Raw genomic sequence first — 19,067 nt, forward strand, 5'->3', positions numbered from 1 at the left:
GAGGTGGAGGAGGCAGGCATAAGGACCGCTGGGGAGCCGAAGGAGGTGGGCACAATGACAGCTGGGAAGGTGGAGGAGGAGGCGGGCACAAGGACAGCTGGGGAGGCGAAGGAGGCAGGCACAAGCACAGCTGGGGAGGTGGAGGAGGCGGGCACGAGGACAGCTGGGGAAGTGGAGGAGGTGGGCACGAGGACAGCTGGGAAGCCGAAGGAGGCGGGCATGATGACAGCTGGGGAGGTGGAGGAGGGAGGCACGAGGACAGCTGGGGAGGCGAAGGAGGCAGGCACAAGGACAGCTGGAGAGGTGAAGGAGGCAGGCATTGAAGACAGCTGGGGAAGTGGAGGAGGCGGGCATGAAGACAGCTGGGGAGGCTGCCTAGCGTCCACTCTCTGACCCTGTTGTAGTCACCCATGCAGCCCTAGGCAAGACTTTGAGTTGGCATTAGTCTTGCCCAGGGCGTGAAATAGTCAAGCACGGCACTGTTCGTATGTGTTTGGTTTTGCTTACCATCCCTACAGTAAAGAATGGGGGTGGTAATATCCTGTTATGGGGGAGTTTCTCTGCAGCAGGGACTGGAGCACTTGTCAGGATAGAAGGAAAAATGGGTGGGGCCAAATACCTTCAAATTCTTGAGGAAAATCTTCTGCCCTCTGCCAGAAAGTTTTCAATGGGAAGAAAGTTTACCATCCAACATGACAATGACTCAAAGCACACAGCAACAATGAGCACACAGTGATTGAAGGAGAAAAAGGTGAATGTCCTTGCATGGCCTAGTCAGAGTCCAGACTTAAACCCCATTGAAAATATCTGAAATGCATAGGCGTGTGCAAGGGGCGTGTCAGGTGTGCCTGGGCACACCCTAACCACTCTGCGGGGATGTTTCAGGATGGAGAGTCGGGGAAGGGGCTAATCAATATGTCATTTACCGACCCCTTCCTTTACTAAATGAACTCGGTGAGCACACTCACTCACTTACTGTTTTCAATCATAACTGAAGAATAGTAAGCTGTGTTTACTATGCTTCAATTTGTAAATGAACACGATTTTTTTTATTTTTTTTTATTTCTGACATGTTAGTTTTATATCTTTTAGTTTAATGTTATTAGTTGGATAAATTTAGAAACGAAAACTAAAACGGTGTCTGTCTTCATTTCAGGTTGCAAAGAAACAAAATGTGATTATTTTAAAGGTGGGGGGAATTCTATTCTATATCAATTGTAAGTTATATAAAAACGAAAAAGTAAAAATTTGCAATCAATCAAAATTGCTAAATTAAAATTCCCTTGAAAATGACATATTAGCAGAGAACCATGAACATGGATGTTGTTTTTTAAAATATTAAATTGTTACTAAACCCACAACCGTAAAATCAGTGTGTATATGCAGTAAAGCACGCTTGTTATGCTCACTGTGGAACCTAAGGGGTTAATCCTCTGCATTATGTAAAAAGGCTGTTTGATCCTGTCTTCTCTGATCCACTCCCTTCTTCCACTGTCCCCAATCCATCTCCTGATAGAACAGAGCCTTAGGGGGCACTCTGCACATGCTCAGCTTGGTGTGTATTCCTAGAGAATTTTATTTCTTTTTTTGCTTGGGAGAGTGCATGTGATTAGCACAAGGCCAATCAGCACTGTCAAGGCAGAGGGTCAGGGGTCATGCAGCTTCATAGGACAGTCAGAGGAGAATGAAAACTCCTCCTACAAGCTTTAACCAGACACTGATAGAAGTCACAAGACTGCTATATACTGCTGAAGAGAAACGGTATTTAGCAGTTTATATTTACTAAAATAAATGCATTTCCATGTTCTGTGTACTGTGGGAGACCAGATATAGTGAATGCAGGCTCCTGGGGAGATCAGATATAGTGAATGCAGGCTTCCGAGGAGACCAGATATAGTGACTGTAGGGTCCTGGGAAGACCAAATATAGTGACTGTAGGGCCCTGGGGACACAGATATAGTGAATGCAGGCTCCTGGGGAGACCAGATATAGTGAATGCAGGCTTCTGGGGGGACCAGATATAGTGAATGCAGGCTCCCGGGGAGACCAGATATAGTGAATGCAGGCTCCCGGGGAGACCAGATATAGTGACTGTAGGGTCCTGGGAAGACCAGATATAGTGACTGTAGGGTCCTGGGAAGACCAAATATAGTGACTGTAGGGTCCTGGGAAGACCAAATATAGTGACTGTAGGGTGCTGGGGAGACAGATATAGTGAATGCAGGTTCCTGGGGAGACCAGATATAGAGAATGCAGGCTCCTGGGGGGACCAGATATAGAGAATGCAGGCTCCCGGGGAGACCAGATATAGTGAATGCAGGGTCCTGGGAAGACAGATATAGTGAATGCAGGCTCCTGGGGAGACCAGATATAGTGAATGCAGGTTCCTGGGGAGACCAGATATAGTGAATGCAGGCTACTGGGGGGACCAGATATAGTGAATGCAGGCTCCCGGGGAGACCAGCTATAGTGACTGAAGGGTCCTGGGAAGACAAAATATAGTCACTGTAGGGTCCTGGGGAGACCAGATATAGTGAATGCAGAGTCCTGGGGGGAGACAGATATAGTGAATGCAGGCTCCTGGGAAGACCAGATATAGTCAATGCAGAGTCCTGGGGAGACCAGATATAGTGAATGCAGAGTCCTGGGGAGACCAGATATAGTGAATGCAGGCTCCTGGGGAGACCAGATATAGTGAATGCAGGCTCCTGGGGAGACAGATATAGTGAATGCAGGCTCCTGGGGAGACAGATATAGTGAATGCAGGCTCCCGGGGAGACCAGCTATAGTGACTGAAGGGTCCTGGGAAGACCAAATATAGTGAATGCAGGCTCCTGGGGAGACAGATATAGTGAATGCAGGCTCCTGGGGAGACAGATATAGTGAATGCAGGCTCCCGGGGAGACCAGCTATAGTGACTGAAGGGTCCTGGGAAGACCAGATATAGTGAATGCAGGCTCCTGGGAAGACCAGATATAGTGAATGCAGGCTCCTGGGAAGACCAGATATAGTAAATGCAGGCTCCTGGGGAGACCAGATATAGTGAATGCAGGCTCCTGGGGAGACCAGATATAGTGAATTCAGGCTCCTGGGGAGACCAGATATAGTGAATGCAGAGTCCTGGGGAGACAGATATAGTGAATGCAGGCTCCTGGGGAGACAGATATAGTGAATGCAGAGTCCTGGGGAGATCAGATATAGTGAATTCAGGCTCATGGGGAGACCAGATATAGTGAATGCAGGCTCCTGGGTTTACTAGCACTTTAATAAACACATTTTCTTCCTTTTGCATGGAAGGTGGGGATCCTTAGAGGGGTGTTCAATGCGTTTTGAGTGTAAGAAATGATTGTTACACTTCAGTCAACCTGTTCCTTTGTCCTCCATGAGCAAAACACAGATTTGATTTAATCTTCACTCCTCCTGAAATATTGCAGACATCCTACAGGGTGGTTCTCGCTGTACCAAGTAAATTTCATTAGCGGAGGAGGAAAAAAAACGAAACAAAATGAAAACAAATCTAGACGATCATCGGTATTGTTAGCTGTAAATAATGACCACTTTAATGTGAAAGCTTCTTAACCTTCTACATCCTCACCGGGATCAGAAATGATGGCAGCAAGAGTCAGGGAGGGCGGCTGAGGTTATCCATCCAGAACGTTCGGTTACCCGGCAGAGATCGACTAAATGGACTAACATCAAAATATGAAACATGTAAAATGTCATTTGTGTTTGGTATTTTGTGCATGCTACAAATCAATTTCTAAAAGCTGTAAAATAAATAATTAATGTCTAAACCGCTGGCAACAAAAGTCAGTACACCCCTAAGTGAAAATGTCCAAATTGGGCCCAAAGTGTCAATATTTTGTGTGGCCACCATTATTTTCCAGCACTGCCATAATCTGATTGGGCATGGAGGTCACCAGAGCTTCACAGGTCACCACTGGAGCCCTCTTCCCCTCCTCCATGGTGACATCACGGAGCTGGTGGATGTTGGAGACCTTGCGCTCCTCCACCTTCCGTTTGAGGGTGTCCCACAGATGATCAATAGGGTTTAGGTCTGGAGACACGCTTAGCTAGTCCATCACCTTTACCCTCAGCTTCCTTAGCAAGGCAGTGGTCATCTTGGAGGTGTTTGGGGTGGTTATCATATTGGAATACTGCCCTGCGGCCCAGTCTCTGAAGGGAGGGGATCATGCTCTGCTTCTGTATGTCACAGTACATGTTGGCATTCATGGTCCCCTCAATGATCTGTAGCCCCCCAGTGCCGGCAGCACTCATACAGCCCAAGACCATGACACCCCCACCACCATGCTTGACTGTAGACAAGACACACTTGTCTTTGTCCTCCTCACCTGGTTGCCCCCACACACGCTTGTCACCATCTGACACCAAATACGTTTATCTTGGTCTCATCAGACCACAGGACATGGTTCCAGTAATCCATGTCCTTAGTCTGCTTGTCTTCAGCAAACTGTTTGCGGGATTTCTAGTGCATCATCTTTAGAAGAGGCTTCCTTCTGGGATGACAGCCATGCAGACCAATTTGATGCAGCGTGCGACGTATGGTCTGAGCACTGACAGGCTGACCCCCCCCACCCCTACAACCTCTGCAGCAATGCTGGCAGCACTCATACATCTATTTCCCAAAGACAACCTCTGGATATGACGCTGAGCATTGCAATCAACTTCTTTGGTGGACCATGGCGAGGCCTGTTCTGAGTGGAACCTGTCCTGTTATACCGCTGTATGGTCTTGGCCACCATGCTGCATCTCAGTTTCAGGGTCTTGGCAATCTTCTTATAGCCTAGGCCAGTGATGACGAACCTTGGCACCCCAGATGTTTTGGAACTACATTTCCCATGATGCTCAGGCACTCTGCAATGTAGTTGAGCATCATGGGAAATGTAGTTCCAAAACATCTGGAGTGCCAAGGTTCGCCATCACTGGCCTAGGCCATCTTTATGTAGAGCAACAATTCTTTTTTTCAGATCCTCAGAGAATTCTTTGCCATGAGGTGCCATGCTGAACTTCCAGTGACCAGTATGAGAGAGTGAGAGTGATAACACCAAATTTAACACACCTGCTCCCCATTCACACCTGAGACCTTGTAACACTAACGAGTCACATGACACTGGGGAGGGAAAATGGCTAATTGGGCCTAATTTGGACATTTTCACTTAGGGGTGTACTCACTTTTGTTGCTACCGGTTTAGACATTAATGGCTGTGTGTTGAGTTATTTTGAGGGGACAACAAATTTACACTGTTATACAAGCTGTACACTCACTACTTTACATTGTAGACAAGTGTCATTTCTTCAGTGTTGTCACATGAAAAGAGTGAAGAAAATATTTACAGAAATGTGAGGGGTGTACTCACTTTTGTGAGATACTGTGTATATACATATATGCAGTACATATTTACAGTATATTTAAAAGAGCCCTTCACATGCATGGATCTTCACTTAAAGCGGGAGTCCGCCGGGACTCCGCGTTTTTTTTTTTTTTTTTAAAGTCAGCAGCTACAAATACTGCAGCTTCTGACTTTTAAAATAGTGACACTTACCTGTCCAGCGCGCCCGCGATGTCGGCACCCGAAGCCGATCTCTAGATCGACACTTGAGTGCTGCCGCCGCCATCTTGGGTATGGGAATTTAGGAAATGGAGCCTTTCGGCTTCATTTCCCGGTTCCCTACTGCGCATGCGCGAGCTGCGCTGCGCAATGAGGACGGTCCCCGCTGCCTCTGGGATCTGTGTGTTTCCCAGCAGGCAGCGGGGCACTTGCGGAAGGGGGCGGGCACTTGCGGAAAGGGGCGTAATGTACTCCCCTTTCCGCAGAGAGCTAGCCCGGAAGTGGGTGCAGTTACCTGGATTATCCAGGTAACTGCACCCCCCTCCCCCCTGAAAGGTGCCAATTGTGGCGCCGGAGGGGGGGAGGAATCCGATGAGCGGAAGGTCCATTTTAGGGTGGACCTCCGCTTTAAGGAGGCTTTGCATCTTGGCAGATTTGTTTTTGTTTAATGTGATGCCAACATATGGCAACATTCAAACCGCCACACACATGTCCATCTGAGGGGGTGGGGAAGGAATTCCAGGCTTGACGAGCTGCCAGAAATCTCATTATACAGCATCCCCCCCCCCTCCACACACACACACACACACACACACAGTCACGCACTAGAATTATTATCCATTGTTGTAGCTCTGACGTATACCACAGTGCTGTACTACCAGAAGAACTCACACTCTAATGAACAATACCCAGTGCCTGCAATATGACACTATCAGAACTGCAGGTGAGAAAGGCCACAGATTTGCATTGCCCTAGGCAAGAATTTGGTCGCCCCCCCCTCTAAATTTGCCCCACCCCTTCCTGTTTAAGATCCACCCTTTCATCTGCAAACGCCACCTTATCTTCTTTAGGCTTCACCTCTTCCTATTAGAGCTCCGCCTCTTCAGAGGTGGAGGCAGAGAGAGGGGGAGGGTGAAATAGAGGGGGGTAAGAGAGAGAGGGGGTAAGAGAGAAAGAGTGGGTGAGATATAGAGGGGGGTGAGAGGGGGGTAAGAGATGGAGGGGTGAGAGAGGGGAGTTGAGAGAGATGGAGGGGAGAAGAGATGTGGGAGAGAGAGGGGGTAAGAGAAGGAGGAGTGAGAGAGGGAGGTGAGAGAGAGAGGGAGGGAGGGGGGAAGAGGTGGGGGAGAGAGAGGGTGGGTGAGAGAGGGGGTGAGAGATAGAGAGAGGTGGGTGAGAGAGAAAGGGGGCCAAGAGAGAGAGGGAGGGAGGGAGGGAGGGGGGAAGAGGTGGAGAGAGAGAGAGGGTGGGTGAGAGATAGAGAGGAGGTAAGAGAGAGAGAGATAGGTGAGACAGAAAGGAAAGGGGGAAGAGGTGAAGAGAGAGAAGGGGGGCAAGAGAGGGAGGGAGGGGGAAGAGGTGGGGGAGAGAGAGGGTGGGTGAGAGATAGTGAGGAGGTAAGAGAGAGAGAGAGAGGTGGGTGAGAGAAAAAGGGAGAGAGGGGGGAAGAGGTGGGGAGAGAGAGGGTGGGTGAGAGATAGAGAGGAGGTAAGAGAGAGAGAGAGATGGGTGAGACAGAAACGAAAGGGAGGGGGGAAGAGGTGGATCGAGAGAGAGAGAGGGGGCAAGAGAGAGAGGGAGGGAGGGGGAAGAGGTGGAGAGAGAGAGAGGGGGCAAGCGAGAGAGGGAGGGAGGGGGGAAGAGGTGGGGAGAGGGGGGTGAGAGAGAGAGAGAGAGAGGGAGGGAGGGGGGAAGAGGTGGGGAGAGGGGGGTGAGAGAGAGAGAGGGAGAGAGGGGGGAAGAGGTGGGGTGAGAGAGAGAGGGAAGGAGGGGGAAGAGGTGGGGAGGGGGGATGAGAGAGAGAGGGAGGGAGGGGGAAGAGGTGGGGAGGGGGGATGAGAGAGAGAGAGAGAGGGAGGGGGAAGAGGTGGGGGGAGAGAAGGGGTGAGAGAGAGAGGGGGTAAGAGAAGGAGGAGTGAGAGAGGGGGGTGAGAGAGAGAGAGGGATGGGGAAGAGGTAGGGGCAAGAGAGAGAGGGTGGGTGAGAGAGAGAGAAGGGTGTGTGAGAGAGGAGGGTTCGGGTTCCCCACCTCACATACTAAACCAGGAGGTTCTCCCACCCCCCCCTAAAAAAATACGCTGGACTCTCACTTCCTCGCAGCCCGCTGGCTCCTTTTTTACCAGCAGTGTAGTGAGGCTGCTAAGGCACGATCACCGCCGGGACTCCGACCTGCTCTGCCAAGCGAAATACTTCCTGGATTGGAGACTGAGCCCACCGCTGCCTCCTGCTTCTGCTTTGCTCCCCTGTTACCGAACAGTCAGTCCGTGGCTGCCCCTGGTGTGTCACCCGTCTGGCGGGTGTCACCAGTATGCGGTTTGCACCCCCCACCGTAGCAGCGCCCCTGCTCGTAGTGTCCCATCTGCCTGGGGGCAATGCCACCCCCCTGACAAATGCCTCCCTAGGCAAACGCCTTGTTTTACCTCGTGGTAGATACGCCCCTGGACAAGCTTGTGAAGGCCTCCACCATTAGGACTATAAAACACAAATAAAGATGAAAGCCAAGTCAGTGCATTGTAAAGGGCTCCATGATAAGGACTATAAAAATAATAAAACACAAAAAAATAAAATAAAAAAGATTATGGACAAGTCAACGCGTTTCAAAAGATCCCATCATCAGGATTAAAAAAAATATAGAAAGATTATAAGTAATAAATATATACAGTAGAGACAATAAATAGATCATAAGAAATATTGATAATATATATATATATATATATATCTTGAATGTGGTGTGTAACAAGAATTGCTGTATATGCCCGTAGGTGGGGGGTGGGGGGATCCTGGGCATAGAACAATTAGCATTATTAGATAAAATAATTTGTTACAGTCTATGCCTGGATTATTGTTACAATGTTGTTGGCTCTGGGTGTGGCCGCCCCAGTGACCGTCTCCCCTGTGATATATTTATGTAGGTTTGGTGAGATGCTGGTGTCAGTCTGTGTTGGTTTTTGCCATTTATGTCACATATTAATGTGATTTTGTATTGCTTTCTTTCCATTTATTATATCAGTGTCAGTAGTGTAAGAGTTATGTTCCCCCCCCCAGGATGTCTGGACTCCTCACTGAGACCTGATTGAATCATTGTCTTATTACTCCAGAACAGAGGGAACATTAAAGGTGTGCCCTGTGATGTCATCCCTGCAATATCTCATCCCTCTCCTTCTGGGGGGGATTAAAAGAACCTGCACTGAGAGATACCGGGCTTCCATTACTGAGCTCTCTATGCTTATTCTGTATGTATGGACTCTGCACAGTGCTACTTCTCTTGTCCTGTATGTCGGGTGTAATTCTCAGTATCTTTTCTTATTCTGTATGTATGGACTCTGCACAGTACTACTTCTCTTGTCCTGTATGTCGGGTGTAATTCTCGGTATCTGTTCTTATTCTGTATGTATGGACTCTGCACAGTACTACTTCTCTTGTCCTGTATGTCGGGTGTAATTCTCGGTATCTGTTCTTATTCTGTATGTATGGACTCTGCACAGTACTACTTCTCTTGTCCTGTATGTCGGGTGTAATTCTCGGTATCTGTTCTTATTCTGTATGTATGGACTCTGCACAGTACTACTTCTCTTGTCCTGTATACCGGGTGTAATTCTCGGTATCTGTTCTTATTCTGTATGTATGGACTCTGCACAGTACTACTTCTTTTGTCCTGTATGCCGGGTGTAATTCTCGGTATCTGTTCTTATTCTGTATGTATGGACTCCTTTATGCTCAGTATGTTTTTCTTACTGATATTCTTTGTAGTCTCTGGTCATCAAAAGCTACACTAGAAACCATGGTAGGGAGAACGCAACACCCCCACCCAATATAAATATCAGTTTTGAGTGGAACATCCGTTACTTTCATTTATTAAAAAAAAAAAAAAAACAACAATAACTCTATCTCCTGAATATATAAAGACGGGTTTATTGGGTAATGTACATATAGAGCATACAGTGGTTCCATAATAGAGATCAGTGGGATCATTCTCCTCTTGTCTCCAGTGGAGGGATTCTGCTATCTGCGGGATGCTGCCACAATCTGTAAGGCCACGACAACAATGATCACGATGATGCCCAGGACCAAGGCTGCGATGTTCAGGTAGAATGCCATGCGGGAGTGTTTGGCTGCCGTATCCGCATCGTTTTGATTGTTTGCATCACGTGACTGAAAGAAGAAATGAAGAAATGAGGAGGAATTAGTGCCAGATAGAAATGTAAAGAGAGTCTTCTATACACAGAGGAGTTACAGTGTCACCGCCTTCTGTTCAATGGAAGAATATTGTGTTACTTTGTATACTTTCCCTTTCCCCATCACTTTCTCTTTCCTTCTCCTCTCTTCACCATTACTTCTGCTTTTAACTTTTATTCTTTTTTTTTTTCATTTTCTTTTCCTTCTTTCCTTCTCTTTTCTTTTTCCTCTCTCCCCTTTCCTCCTCTTTTTTTCTTTTCCTTTCCCTTCCTTCTCCTTTCCCATTTTCCTTCTCCTGTCCTTCTCCTTTTCCCACTTTTTTCCTTTCCTTCTCCTTTCCCCTTTTCCTTCTTCTATCCTTCTCCTCTCCCCTTTATTTTCCTTTCTTTCTTTTTTCCCCTTCTTTATTCCCTTTCCTTCTCCTCTCCCCTTTTCCTTCTTCTATCCTTCTCCTTTTCCTACTTTCTTTTCTTTCCCTTCTCCTTTCCCCTTTTCCTTCCCCTGTCCTTCTCCTTCCCCCTTTATTTCCCTTTCCTTCTTCTTTGCCCTTTTGCTTTTCCTTTTCCTTCTTCTTTTCCCTTTTTTCATTTCCTTTCATTCTCCTTTTTTCCTTTTCTTCTCCTAACCCCTTTTTCATTTCCTTCCTATTTCTTCTTTTTCTTTTCCTTTCCTTCTCCTTTCCCCTTTTTATTTTATTTTATTTTCCTTTCCTTCTCCTTTCCCTTTTCTTTTCCTTCTCCTTTCCCCTTTTTATGTTATTTTATTTTCCTTTCCTTCTCCTTTCCCTTTTTCTTTTCCTTTCCATTAATTTTCTTTTCTTCTCCTTTCTCCTTTTTCTTTTCCTTTACCCTTTTTCCTTTCTTTTCCTTTCCTCTCTTCTTCTTTTTTTTCCTTCACCTTTTTCTTTTTTTCCCTTCTACTTTGCCCTTTTTCTTTTCCTTTTTTCTGTCCCCTTTTTCTTTTCTTTTCCTTTCCTTTCCTACTCCTATCCACATTTTCTTTTCCTTCTCCTTTCCCCTTTTTCTTTTCCTTTCCTTCTCCTTTCCCCCTTTTATTTTCCTTATTCCCTTTTCTTTTCCTTTACCCTTTTTCCTTTCTTTTCCTTTCCTTCTCCTTTTTCTTTTATTTTCCTTTCCTTCTCCTTTCACCTTTTTCTTTTCCTTTCCTTTAATTTCCTTTCCTTCTTCTCTACCCTTTTTCTTTTCCTTTCCTTTTCTTTTTTTTTTTCCTTCACCTTTTTCATTTTTTTCCTTCTCCTTTGTCCTTTTTTCTTTTGGTTTTCCTTTCCCCATTTTCTTTTTTTTTTCCTTTCCTTTTCTTTCCTTCTCCTTTCCCTTTCACCCTTTTTATTTGCATTTCCTTTCATTTCCTTCTCCTTTCCCATCTTTATTTTCCTTTCCTTCTCCTTTCCCCATTTTGTTTTTATTTTCCTTTTTATTATTATACAGGATTTATATGGCACGAACAGTTTGCACAGCGCTTTACAACATGGGGGCAAACAGTACAGGTACAATACAATTCAATACTTTGAGTTGAGATAATTAGAGCTTAACTTTTCCTTTCCTTCTCCTTTTCCCCATCCCTCCTCTTTTTCTCTTTTCCCCTTTCCCTCTCCCCTTATCCTTTGCCTTTCTTTCCCTTTTCCTGACAGAAATATAATATTTTAAAGGAGATCTGTATAGAGCACACCACTACTGATCCCTCCTTTTATTACTACTCATAATAAATCCCTAGCCGTCATGCTGAACCAGCTGCTTCAATAATTTCTTAATCATTACCCTGGAAGTAGTACATGGATCAAGACCAAGCAACTGACATTTTCAGGAGGTGTTCAGTAATGGCAGTTAAACCCCAAAGAAGGGAGAGGCCTTTGCCATGAAACGCGTTGGCTGTATTTTATTCAATAAACTTTTCATTCCAGTTTCAAGCTATGTGACCATTTTGCACCAGGCGTTTCTAACTTTATACCTAATATACCTAATTGTAATAAAAGTTTTTACCGCTTGTATAAAAATGCCGGCACCCCAGGATTCTTTAATACAATTCCATAAAGACCAACATGACATTGTAGGGACCAGTTGCTCCCTCTTTTTCAAGCTAACATTCAGCGTTTTGCAGGATGCCACCTTATGAAAAATTTGGCAAGCGAGGCAAAAATGTGGGACAGTTTGTTAAAATCAGGTTTTTATTGCTGTATTCTCGCTCACTTCCTGTTGATACATTGTAACGGAAAGTAAAGTAAAGTCTCCACAATGAATACAGACAATTAGGGTGATGTCATGGAGAAAATCTGTCAGCAACAGGCTGATCATTGTCACTCCCACACCGGATGGATGAGCGAGGCGCCGCTCCCTCTCCGGATGGATGAGCGAGGCGTCATTCTCACACCGGATGGATGTGCGAGGCGCCGGTCCATCGCCGGATGGATGAGCGAGGCGCCACTCCCTCGCCGGATGGATGAGCGAGGCGTCGGTCCATCGCCGGATGGATGAGCGAGTCGCTCCCTCGCCGGATGGATGAGCGAGGCGTCGTTCTCACACCGGGTGGATGAACGAGGTGCCGCTCCCTCGCCGGATGGATGAGCGAGGCGTCGCTCCCTCTCCGGATGGATGAGCGAGTCGCTCCCTCTCCGGATGGATGAGCGAGTCGCTCCCTCACTGGATGGATGAGCGAGGCATCGCTCCCTCGCCAGATGGATGAGCGAGGCGTCCTTCTCACACCGGGTGGATGAGCGAGGCGTCGCTCCCTCTCCGGATGGATGAGCGAGGTGCCGCTCCCTCGCCGGATGGATGAGCGAGGCGTCGCTCCCTCGCCGGATGGATGAGCGAGTCGCTCCCTCGCCGGATGGATGAGCGAGGCGTCGCTCCCTCTCCGGATGGATGAGCGAGTCGCTCCCTCGCCGGATGGATGAGCGAGGCGTCGTTCTCACACCAGGTGGATGAACGAGGTGCCGCTCCCTCGCTGGATGGATGAGCGAGGCGTCGCTCCCTCTCCGGATGGATGAGCGAGTCGCTCCCTCCCTGGATGGATGAGCGAGGTGTCGTTCTCACACCGGATGGATGAGCTAGGTGCCACTCCCTCGCCGGATGGATGAGCGAGGCATCGTTCTCACACCGGATGGATGAGCGAGGTGCCGCTCCCTCTCTGGGTGGATGAGCCAGGCGTCCATCCGTCACCGGATGGATGAGCGAGGCGTTGCTCCCTCACCAGCAAGAAAACATTCTGCAGCATTTTCTTTAGTGAGGGAGCGGCATTCCTCTCATTTGGCCAGTGAGGGGATAATCCCCACTATGAACAGAGCTACCGTTATCTCTAATACTCCAGCGAGAACATAATCTTTAAATAACTGATACACCAAAAGTTGCTCCCCCTTACGATGTGTATCACCACTGCGCTCACACAAAACTCTCACCCTATAGCCTCAGCTGCTACTTGTACAAAAATGATATCAGTGTTAGTGCAATATTCCTTTCCTTAAATAGAAAGTTAGAAAAAAGCATGCAGCGTTCGTGTATGCGATTAACTCACAATTATGGGATTGCATTCCCATGAGTAAGTCAGACTAATGACGAAACATGTCGGGAGGGGCGTGGCTATCTGGCAAAACGTATAGTATTACTATTTTAGAGCACCAGGCACCGTAAGGTTATCGGTGGACGGAGGGAGCGGAAAAGGAAGGACACAGGACGCTACAAACTCTGCCGTGGTGACGAGGAGGGGTGAGGAGTAATTCGGCCACTTTTATTAATCCTGGGTCCGCCGTGACCATCCACGCTCCAGCATAAAGATTTAAAGGAAGTTTTAAGAGTGACGTGGAGTGTAATGTTGTTTGGCTAAACAATTTTTGAAGTTCATGTGAGTGCGTTGGAGGGGGATGTTTTAACTTGATTAACCACTTGCTTACTGGGCACTTAAACCCCCCTCCTGCCCAGACCAATTTTCAGCTTTCAGTGCTGATGCACTTTGAATGACAATTGCGCGGTCATACAACACTGTACCCAAATGAAATTTTTATCATTTTTTTCCCACAAATAGAGCTTTCTTTTGGTGGTATTTAATTACAGCTCGGAGTTTTATTTTTTGCTAAACAAACAAAAAAAGATGCAAAAAAAATAAAAAATAAAAAATCATGTTTAATAGTTTGTTATAAAATTTTGAAAACAGGTCATTTTTCTCCTTCATTGAAGTGCGCTGATGAGGCGGCACTGATAGGCTGCACTGGTGGGCACTGATAGGCTGCACTGGTGGGCACTGATGGGCATAGTTAAGGCGGCACTAATAGGCACAGATAAAGTGGCACCGATAGGCACAGATAAAGTGGCACCGATAGGCACAGATAAAGTGGCACCGATAGGCACAGATAAGGCAGTACTGATGGTCACAGATAAGGCGGCACTGATGGGCAAAGATGGGCACAGATAAGATGGCACGGATGGGTGGCACTAATAGGTACCACTGATGGGACTGATGGGCACTGATAGGTGGCTCTGATAGGTGGCACTGCTGGGCACTGATGGGCGGCACTGATGGGCACTGGTAGATGACACTGATGGGCACGGATATGTGGCACTGGAGTGCAGCACCGTTGTTGAGGCAGATTGTGGGCACTGATGGGTGGCACTGTGGGCACTGCTGGGTGGCACTATGGGCACTGCTGGGTGGCACTGATGGGGGTCACTTTTTTATTAAAGAGGTGGCACTGGCAGTGGGCAGGTGGGCACTGGTAAGCTGGCCGTGATCGGGACTGATGTCCCGATCACGGCCACTGGTGATCGGCTCTTTTTTTTTTTTTCCTTGCGCTGTCAGCGCGAGGAGGAAAAATAGCCGATTACCGGCTCCGTTGTATCACATGATCAGCTGTCATTGGCTGACAGCTGATCACGTGGTAAGGGGTTGGGATCGACCCCTTGCTCGGATCCGTGATCAGGCGAGTCTCGTAGACTCGCCGATCACAGGGCGCGCCATGCGCGCCCCTCAGGGGGCGGGCAGGCCCTCGTGCACGGGACGACGTCAATAGACGTCGTCCCGGCAAAGGAGGTCCGCGCTGTAGCCGTCATTTGGCTATAGCGCGGGTCTCTACTGGTTAAAGAGCCTTTTAAACTGTATTACGCTATTGGAGGTATTTTTCTTCTTGTAAGGTTATACATGTGTGAACCATCAAGGAGGAGTTAATGTGTGTGGTTATCGTAAAGCCTGATGATCCTCCAGCCATAACCCTGATTAGAGGGTTAAACGTCTTACCGGCCAAGCACGAAAGTGTAATGCCGCGTACACACGATCGGAAATTACCGATAGAACATTTTTCCATGGGGAAAATTGAGAACATGCTATCAATTTTTGGCTGGAGGAAATTCGGACAGCTAAATTCCGATACACGCGGTCGCATTTTCCGTTGAAAAGCTCTCATCTGTCTTTTTCTGGCCCGGAATTCCGATCGTGCGTACGCGGCATTAGGCTCTGTAGCCGGTGAGTGCATTCACATTGGGGGATTCACGGACACTATTGGTGTGGTGAAGAACCACTTTTGGACTTTAGATCACCGATTTATATACATTTTTTTCATTTAAATTAATTTTTCACTTGAATTAATGTTTTTCACTTAATCAACTTTTGGGTGTAATTTAGATATATGTGCACGGGGTTTATCCATATATCCTTTTTTGTATATTTTTTATTTTTTTATACTTTAGCACTTTATATACAGCTGAACCTACACATATATATTTAATTTGATGAGGCTATACGTTTCACATGAGATGAGATGAGAATCATTTGTGTGTTGTGAGTTAATCGCATACACGAGCGCCACATGCTTTTTTCTAATTTTCTGTTTAAGGAAAGGAATATTGCACTAACACTGAGAACATAATCCTGCTAAGTGCCCACTAAGTACATATCTGAAAACCCATTAGCCTGAAGCCAAAATACCAAAATTGCATTAACAACCCAAATAAGCAATATAGACCTCTCTCATGTGTGCGATAAACAGTCTGAGTTCTCTATCTTTAAAACATCTTCTGTATCCCAGATTAAGTCACGTGACGAAACGTGTCGGAGCGAGGCTAAATTACATACATGGGTATTACCTCAACTTGCAAGGGTGGACCCTCTGGGTTTAAATCATATGCTGTGATCGATAGCGCTTGTGTGCCCTTGACAAATATCGACCTGGGATTAAAACGGAAGGTGTATGTAGGAAAGTAGGATAGAACACCAACGTGGTCTGCTGTAGTTCCCTGGACTGGCCACTAGATGTCCCTGTGAGCTGGTGTTTACTGACAGCCCTACACCGTTAGAAGGGTATCCATGGGAAGGCAATGTTTGATTATATATATATACCAATACTAATGCTACTAATATGATACTACTAATGGTAAAAAATATGCGCTGTCGCTGTACTAATGACGCGGGCAGGGAAGGGGTCAACATCAGGGGACGATCAAAGGGTTAAATGTGTGCCCTAGGGGGTGTTTTCTAACTGTGGCGGGGAGGGAGGTGTTTGTACTGTAAGAAGACAGAGGTCCCGTGTTCCTGCTTAGCAGAAACACGAGATCTCTGTCTTCCCTACTAACAGAACGCCGATCTGCCTGTCTCCTGAGCGATCGGCGGGTCCCAGCAGACATTGCATCCGCCGAACCTGCTGTGTCCAATCACAGCAGGAGCAGGTTGCTGCGTGCGCACCCCAGATGCGGTACATGATCCTGCCCAGAGCGCTCCGCCTTGCCGCAGTATATGTAGCGTGGGGCATCTGGTTAAAAAGTAACTCCGCTTTTCTTGAGAAAAAAAAAAAAAAACCCTCCCCCTCTGGACATTGCGGGGATTGTAACAAACTTTGTAGCCGATTCCTACCTTTTGTTATTCTAAATAAATAGCTGTTTGTTTCTCTGTATCCATGTGCTAAGTGAATATGAATAGGAGTGTCTTTATAATTATCAATCAGCTGCTGCACCTGCAGGGCTCTAATGAGGAAAGTGGCAGGGTCTGCATCCCTTTAGATGAGACTTCCCTTTGGGAGTATCGCATGAAAAAATTATGTTTTTGTTGCCCAAAACCAGACTTGTATCTTATTCCAGACTTCTGGGAAAATCAGAGAGCCAATCACACAAGCAGGAAATGACATTTCTAGTGGGGGTGGGGTTAATCCGCACACCATCTGTGTACAGAGCGCCTCCAGGGGGCCATATTCGTTTTTACAGAAAAAGGAAAGGCGGTTTTTAACTACTTGCAGATCACCTGCCTGCAATGTGCTGCGGATGGGCGGCCCGCATCGGCAAAGCGACAAATCCGTACGTTGATGCCTGCTTCCAGGTTTAGGCGCGCACATTAATCCCACCCCCCCCCCCCGACAGCCGCTGTAATTGTACACAGCAGGACAAAAGCCTGTCCTGTCCAATGATTCACGCCCGGGACCTGCTGATTGGCTGTGTCCAATCACAGCTCAGAGCTCTGTACAGAGGGCGTGGTCTCTCTGTTTGTTAGCCCTGCAAAGCAGAGAGAAGAAACAAATTGATTTATTGTGTTAAGCACTGCGCACACTGTTGGCGCTATATAAAACCTGTATGATAATAATAATAATAGATCTGCAGTAGAAAGCAGCACACTTTACACATTGTTAGGCACACATTTAACCCTTTTTAAAACCCGCATGCTGAAGTGCATCCCGTCAGGATTTGAAGTGCGTTTTTTTTGGTGTGAACCAGCCAAACATGCTGCAATTTTTCCTGCACTGAACTGTACTGGAAAGTGGTAAAACACAGCAAAAACGTACTGGAACGCATCAAAAACGCTTTTAAAAACACCCCGGACCTCAGTAAAGTGAAGAAAACAAAAAAAGGAGAAAAAAAAAGCATCTGGAAACGCACCAAAACCGCACCGGAACTCAGTAAAGTGAAGAAAAAAAAAACTGAGGAAAAAAAACTAAGAAGAAAGCATCTGGAAATGCACCAAAAATGCACCGTAGCGCGTCAAAAACGCATTAAACGCACGCGTGTTGAAACACATCCAGAATGGATCTGGAGTGCGTTTTTGTGGTGTGTGAACCAGCCCAAACAAGCTGAATTTTTCCTGCTGGGTCTGTACTGCAGGTCTGGTGCGTCTTTGATGCGTTTTTGATACATTTTTGATGTGTTTTACCACTTTCCAGTTACAGTTCAGAGCTGGAAAAATGCAGCATGTTCGGCTGGTTCACACCAAAAAAGCGCACTCTAGATCCTGTCGGGATGAGTTTCTGCATATACGCTTTTGATGCATTCCAGTGCGTTTTTGGTGTGTTTCTGGATGCATTCCAAGTGCTTTTTTTCTTGTTTGGTTTCTTTTCACTTGTACTGGGGTCTGGTGCACTTTTGATGCATTCCAGTGCATTCCCAGTACAGTGGAAAAAAAACAAACAAACAAGAAAAAAGCACTTTGAATGCATTCGGAAACACACCAAAAACGCACTGGAATGCATCAAAAACATGCATGCAGAAACGCATTCGGAATGGATCTGTAGTGCATTTTTGTTTTTTGTGTGTGAACCAGCCGAATATGCTGCATTTTTCCTGTACTGAACTGTACTGAAACGTGGTAAAACGCATCAAAAAAGCATCAAAAATGCACCCGACCATAGTAGAGTGAAAAAAAAACCCGGAAAAACAAAAGCATCTGGAAACACACCAAAAATGCACTGTAGCACATCAAAACCGTGCATTCAGAAACGCATCCAGGATGGATCTGGACTGCGCTTTTTTTTGGTGTGAACCAGCCGAACATGCTGCATTTTTACTGCACTGAACTGTACTGGAAAGTGGTAAAACGCATCAAACACGCATCAAACACGCACTGGAACACATCAAAAACTTATCAAAAACACACCAGACCTCAGTACAGTGGAAAATAAAAAAGAAAAAAAAGTAGAAGCAGTAAGAAAGCATCTGGAAACGCACCAAAAATGCACTGTAGCACGTCGAAAACGCATTAAAAACACGCATGTATAAACGCATCCGGAATGGATCAAAAACACGCATGCAGAAACGCATCTGGAGTGCGCTTTTTTTTTTTTTGGTGTGAACCAGCCGAACATGCTGCATTTTTCCTGCACTGAACCCTACTGGAACATGGTAAAACACATCAAAAACGCATCAAAAATGCAGCGGACCTCAGTACAGTGGGAAAAACAAAACTGAACAAAAGCATCTAGGAAAAACGCATCAAAAACGTATCAAAAACGCATCGAAAACACACCAGACCTCAGTACAGTGAAAAAAAAAAAAACTGAAAAAAAAAAAAGAGAAAAAGCATCTGGAAACGCCCCAAAAATGCACTGTAGCGCGTCAGAAAAGC

The sequence above is a fragment of the Lithobates pipiens genome, unplaced genomic scaffold (assembly GCF_037356315.1).
Source record: "Lithobates pipiens isolate NorthernLeopardFrog02 unplaced genomic scaffold, aLitPip1_a1.2 Scaffold_27, whole genome shotgun sequence".
In the NCBI taxonomy this organism is placed as follows: Eukaryota; Metazoa; Chordata; class Amphibia; order Anura; family Ranidae; genus Lithobates; species Lithobates pipiens.